The sequence below is a fragment of the Hyperolius riggenbachi genome, chromosome 3, assembly GCF_040937935.1.
Source record: "Hyperolius riggenbachi isolate aHypRig1 chromosome 3, aHypRig1.pri, whole genome shotgun sequence".
Classification (NCBI taxonomy): domain Eukaryota; kingdom Metazoa; phylum Chordata; class Amphibia; order Anura; family Hyperoliidae; genus Hyperolius; species Hyperolius riggenbachi.
This window is the reverse complement of record NC_090648.1, coordinates 152,649,609-152,655,628: the sequence shown is the minus strand read 5'-3', so window position 1 is coordinate 152,655,628 and position 6,020 is coordinate 152,649,609. Positions and strand designations below refer to the sequence as shown.

The window sequence follows — 6,020 nt, the reverse complement described above, 5'->3', positions numbered from 1 at the left end:
TAATAACAAAATTTCCTTTTTTTTTTAATTAAAATAATAAAATCTAAAAATCACAGAAGCAATCAATTAGCACCAAAAGAAAGCTCTATTTGTGAGAAGAACAGGAGGTAAAATTCATTTGTGTGCTAAATTGTATGACCGAGCAATAAACCGTTAAAGTTGTGAAGTGCTGAATTGTAAAAAATTGCCTGGTCATTAGGGGGGTATAAACCTCTGGTCCTAAAGTGGTTATTAATGTAGCCAACAGATTAGTTTAAAATGATCAAATCTCCAAACAAAATTAAACTGTCCATAAATCTTATAATCTTGTCCAGTCTTACCCCATCTGTGTAATATAGGGCCAGGGGGCAGACCCTGTAGCCAAGGCCTAGCGAGGAGGAGGGTCCTGCTATCTTTGCTCCTTTCCTGGCTTCAGATCCAAGAATCCTTCTGTAATATCACTGTTTCATCGCATCAACAAATGATATTCAAAAATATCCAAATATGAGTCTTTGTCAAAATGTACCACATTGTACATGGGTGCCGCCATGCTGCCTCAGCTTGGGGCATTTTGGTATCTGATGTGGAAGGTCATAGCAGGGAGTGGCATCAGACATGCGATTGGACCCAAATCATGTCTACCAAGCATGCAGTGGGTATGGCCACATGACCCCTTAAACAAGAAGACCCTTTTAGATCAGTATCAGTCCATAGTTAGTTAGTTGTTAGTTAATTACTTGGTTAATTAGTTGGGGTTGGGGAGAGAAAAGGGCTGTAGGAGGGATTACTTCGGTATTAAAAAAATATGGAAATTAGATAGTAATAGAATTAATATAAAATGTATTTTACCAGTATAAAACTGCATTTACAAGACTGAATCCTATGGAATGTTTAGTGATAGTATCTGATAAGCAGTGTTGCTTAGCGATAGGCACAGTACTGGCATGAAATGGTTAACAGCATTTGCAGCAGTTTAATCCACCAGTCTGTCCCCTGCCTGCCCTTATAATCTCCTGGCATGTGCTGGTGACATCACAAGACACCAGTTCCAAGTTCCCTGCAACTGTCATTAAGTGCCGCAACCAAATGAAAAATGACTGGGAGACACTCTGGCTCCTTACTGTGACCTTGGGTATTATTAGAATGACCTTTTCTTGGCTGGACCAAGAAACAAATCTTTCTGATATCATCATACAGTCTATGCAGCCGACATTTGTTAGCCTGATAAAATAGAAGGCACTGCACAGAGTAAACACCAGGCAATCTTAGTCCTGACTACTGAACTATGCAGAAGTGCAACACACAGGTTTAACCAGACTTCATACAATAACCAAGGGCTGCCTTCCCACTTGGGCTTGTCAGCTCTGAATTTTTAATTAGCAGCAATCAAACAAAGAAGAATTATGGATTAAAGAAGCAAGAAATCTTCAAGTAAACCTGGGCTTTAAATCCTTACCTGAGAGCATATATGGCACACAGGTACAGTATTAACTTTCCTTCCAGATGTGGTAAGTTAGTTTATGCTGCTGATTTTATGGTGATGTATAAAGGTGGCCGTACATCAGGCGACTTGGCGACCCAGAGGCGGGACAAGGTCCTTTAGCACCCAAGGCTGAGACAGCAAAGTGCGCCCCTCCATCCCTCCCACCCCAGCCTTAACACACTGAATGCTATTAGACTAATAGGTGCCCCAGGGCCCCCAACCTCCCCAACACCTTAATCTCTAGTTATCTGGCTTGCAGTCACTGTTATGTATCCCCTTTTCTTATTTCTTTCTGCTTAAAACACAATTGGGAATGACAGCTGAATGAATTGTGCGCCCCCTCCTACACTGCGCCCTGAGGCTGGAGCCTCTCCAGCCTCTGCCTCGGCCCGGCCCTGTGGCGACCGATCGGCCATGTGATTTGATTATCATAATCAAATGAAAATCGGTGCTGCCAAGTGCATGCCCGATCGACGATGCACCAATTTCAGGCCAAAATCGGTCGCATGAATTGGTTGGACATGCTGCAAGATTAAGGGCCGACTTGCTCGATGTGTGGTAGTAACATCGAGTGATATCGGGATGAGCAAGGAATGCACTAAAACCCTTGGCGCTGATTCCCCAGCGTATAAATGTACATGTTTACATATGTGCATTTACACTTTATCTGTGTCCGAGTCTGCCAAGTCTGCCTGTCCTGTGTCTGAGTCTGTTGCGTCCACCACCTCGCCGCTGTTCCCTAGTGTATAAATGTACATGTGTGCATTTACACATTATCTGTGTCTGAGTCTGCCAAGTCTGCCTGTCCTGTGTCTGAGTCTGTTGCGTCCACCACCTCGCCGCTGTTCCCTAGTGTATAAATGTACATGTGTGCATTTACACATTATCTGTCCTGTGTCTGAGTCTGCCAAGTCTGCCTGTCCTGTGTCTGAGTCTGATGTGTCCGCACCTCGCCGCTGTTCCCTAGTGTATAAATGTACAAGTGTGCATTTACACATTATCTGTCCTGTGTCTGCCAAGTCTGCCTGTCCTGTGTCTGAGTCTGCCGCGTCCACCACCTCGCCGCTATTCCCTAGTGTATAAATGTACATGTGAGCATTTACACATTATCTGTCCTGTGTCTGAGTCTGCCAAGTCTGCCTGTCCTGTGTCTGAGTCTGATGTGTCCGCACCTCGCCGCTGTTCCCTAGTGTATAAATGTACAAGTGTGCATTTACACATTATCTGTCCTGTGTCTGCCAAGTCTGCCTGTCCTGTGTCTGAGTCTGCCGCATCCACCACCTCGCCGCTATTCCCTAGTGTATAAATGTACATGTGAGCATTTACACATTATCTGTCCTGTGTCTGAGTCTGCCAAGTCTGCCTGTCCTGTGTCTGAGTCTGCCGCGTCCGCACCTCGCTGCTGTTCCCTAGTGTATAAATGTACATGTGTGCATTTACACATTATCTGTCCTGTGTCTGAGTCTGCCAAGTCTGCCTGTCCTGTGTCTGAGTCTGCTGCGTCCACCACCTCACCGCTGTTCCCTAGTGTATAAATGTACATGTGAGCATTTACACATTATCTGTCCTGTGTCTGAGTCTGCCAAGTCTGCCTGTCCTGTGTCTGAGTCTGCTACGTCCGCACCTCGCCACTGTTCCCTAGTGTATAAATGTACATGTGAGCATTTACACATTATCTGACCTGTGTCTGAGTCTGCCAAGTCTGCCTGTCCTGTGTCTGAGTCTCCCGCATCCGCACCTCGCCGCTATTACCTAGTGTATAAATGTACATGTGTGCATTTACACATTACCTGTCTTGTGTTGCAGTGCCCATCCGGCTTCTGAATCCGCTGCTCTTCCATTAGCCCCATACATGCTGCCATTGTATAGCACACTGGCGATTTGTATAGGACTGACGGGAGAGTGGCAGAATTCAGAAGATGGACGGATACCATGACACAGGAAAGGTAATGTGTAAATGCACACATGTAAGCATGTACATTTATACGCTGGGTAACAGCGGCGAGGTGGCGGACGCGGCAGACTCGGCTGATTCCCAAGAGATTTCATGCTGCAATCGATCAGGAATCGGCCTGCGCTGTATGGGCAGCTGACAGTTCTCTCTCATAACAGATTAGATCAGAGAGAGATTTGTCTCTTGGTAGAATCTGCCCATCATGGCTTGATGTATGGGCACCTTAATTCTGGTGCAAGGCATGGGTGCCAAAATATTAAAACTAATGTGAAGCAAAAATACAGTTATAGCCTATTTCCCCTGCATTCTTAGCATGGGTTTCTGTGTAATTTTCATGCGATTTTCTCATTTGACAGTGCGTTTACATTTTTTAAATGTGTTTCGCTAGCAAGAAACAGTGAATCTCAAGAAAATCACGTAGTGCTCTGTTTGGCATGCAACTTTTTGTGCACCCATTGACTTAACCCAAAAGCAATCGCTCAAAAAGTAGGGACAGTTTGGGGAAAAAATTGAATCACAGGAGGAGAATGACAACGGTGTAACACTTGCGGCTGCGGGCACGCAGGGTGTCTCCGCAGCCACCTCGGTTCCTTGTTTGCAGGTTGTTTCTGTTCCGCCGGTGTCTAGCACGCCGAGGACGGAATTGTCAGTGACTCATAGGATTCTGGTATCGCGCGGCCACCAGCGTAGACAGGACCTTTATGCTGGGAGGAGGCGCGCCAGCTGACCGGCTGGTCGGCTGACGTCAGAGGGGACTCACGCCGCTCGTGATTGGTTAATTCCTGCGGGCGCGGCTGTGAGGTCTCCTCTGCTTCTTAAGCCTTTTCTACTCACTCGCAACCTGTCTGCGGTTGCGAATACATACGTGTTAGTGCTCAGACCTTAGACCAGTTACGGTGTGCTTTGATCTGGGAGGAAACCAGGGATTTCACACAAAACTAGGATTATTATTATTACTGTATATTTGATACTCTGTGTATGACTTAGTCTATCTCTGACTCTGCTCTTGCTTATTGATTCTGTACCTCTGCCCATCTGATCTAGTTGCTGAAACACTGCCTGAATACTTACTACTCTCTTGCTTACTGATTCTGTACTGTATCTGTCTCTCAGTTGCTGAACCCAGCCTGTCTGACCTCTCTACTCACCACCAGTGGGCCCTTGCCACTGGTGAGGTGTTCCAATAGTGCCCACCAGCTCCTCTGGTGAGGTTCTCCCAAACTAGTCAGTAACTGTGTTCTAATAGTACCCACCAGCTCCTCTGGTGAGGTTCTGCCAAACTAGTCAGTTACTGTGTTCTAACAGTACCCACCAGCTCCTCTGGTGAGGTTCTGCCAAACTAGTCAGTTACTGTGTTCGTATAGTGCCCACCAGCTCCTCTGGTAAGGCCTAGTTTCTACTCTGTACTGTTGCACCAATCACTAAACACTATTGAATTATCCTGTTAGCTATACTGGTATTATTGGTGATTCTGCAGATCACCATATAATCAGGTATATTGTCTGTATTATTGGTGATTCTGCAGATCACACATAATCAGACATCGTGTTGCTACACCAATCGTTACAAACGGAAATGGGTCACAACATTTGCATGACTGCAGTGGAGGCACAATTGGCAAACCGCATGCATTCTAAATATTAGATCAAAAAGCATGCAGTGGAAAAAGGCTACTACTGTATCTGTAGATCTAATCCAAAACATACTTTTACTGGAGTTTCTGATTCCTATTTCTTTGTATGAGTTGAAAATCTTGATTCTGCTAGACCTTTCTGCAGCCTTTGATACAGTTGACCGTGACATCTTGATAAACAGGCTACAGGAATACTGCAGCATTGATGGCATAGTTCTTCAGTGGTTCCAATCCTTCTTGAGTGGCAGAACCCACAAAGTGTCTATGGGGCCCTTCCTGTCCACCCCTGTATCACTTAAGTATGGGGTGCCCCAGGGCTCAATCCTCTCTCCCCTGCTTTTCACGATTTACATGTTACCGCTTGAAAAACTAATCCAAAAACATGGCCTGACATACCACTGCTATGCAGACGACACCCAACTATATATTTCCTTCAAGCCTGGTGTGACAGACCCAACTCTAACTATAAACGCCTGCTTACGTGAACTACAGCAATGGATGAATGACAACTGGCTGAAACTAAATGCAGACAAAACTGAAGTCCTTCTGATTGGAGGGCAGAGCATGATAACAAAACAACTTAACTTGCAGTCTTCACCACAGGGAATAGGAGGCATGTATCTACACAGCTCTGATCATGTGCGTAGCCTGGGAGTTCTAATTGATGGAGAGTTATACTTCAGAACTAAAAACTCTGCTGTGGTGAAATCATACTATTTTCACCTGAAGAACATTGCAAAAATCAAGCACCTCATCCCCCCAGAAGATCTGCCAACCTTAGTCCATGCCTTCATCACATCCCGACTGGACTACTGTAATGCTCTCTACACTGGCCTTCCAAAAGAGGTCTTGCACCGCCAACAGCTGATACAGAATACTGCTGCCAGACTGCTAACCAACCAACCCCGTCACTGCCACATAACGCCAGTCCTGCACTCCCTTCACTGGCTACCTATAGAATGGAGGGTCCT

The 6,020-nt window shown here is 45.6% G+C and overlaps 1 long non-coding RNA gene across 1 annotated transcript in view; it reads left to right on the top strand.

Moving 5' to 3' along the window:
• Nucleotides 1-1,105: 1,105 nt before the first annotated feature.
• The window catches only part of LOC137563101 (uncharacterized), a 34,821-nt gene continuing 29,906 nt past the window's right edge, over nucleotides 1,106-6,020 (top strand). Inside the window, exon 1 of the long non-coding RNA XR_011030248.1 lies at nucleotides 1,106-1,458. This is a non-coding gene — a long non-coding RNA (uncharacterized lncRNA). The remainder of the gene's footprint in view (nucleotides 1,459-6,020) is intronic.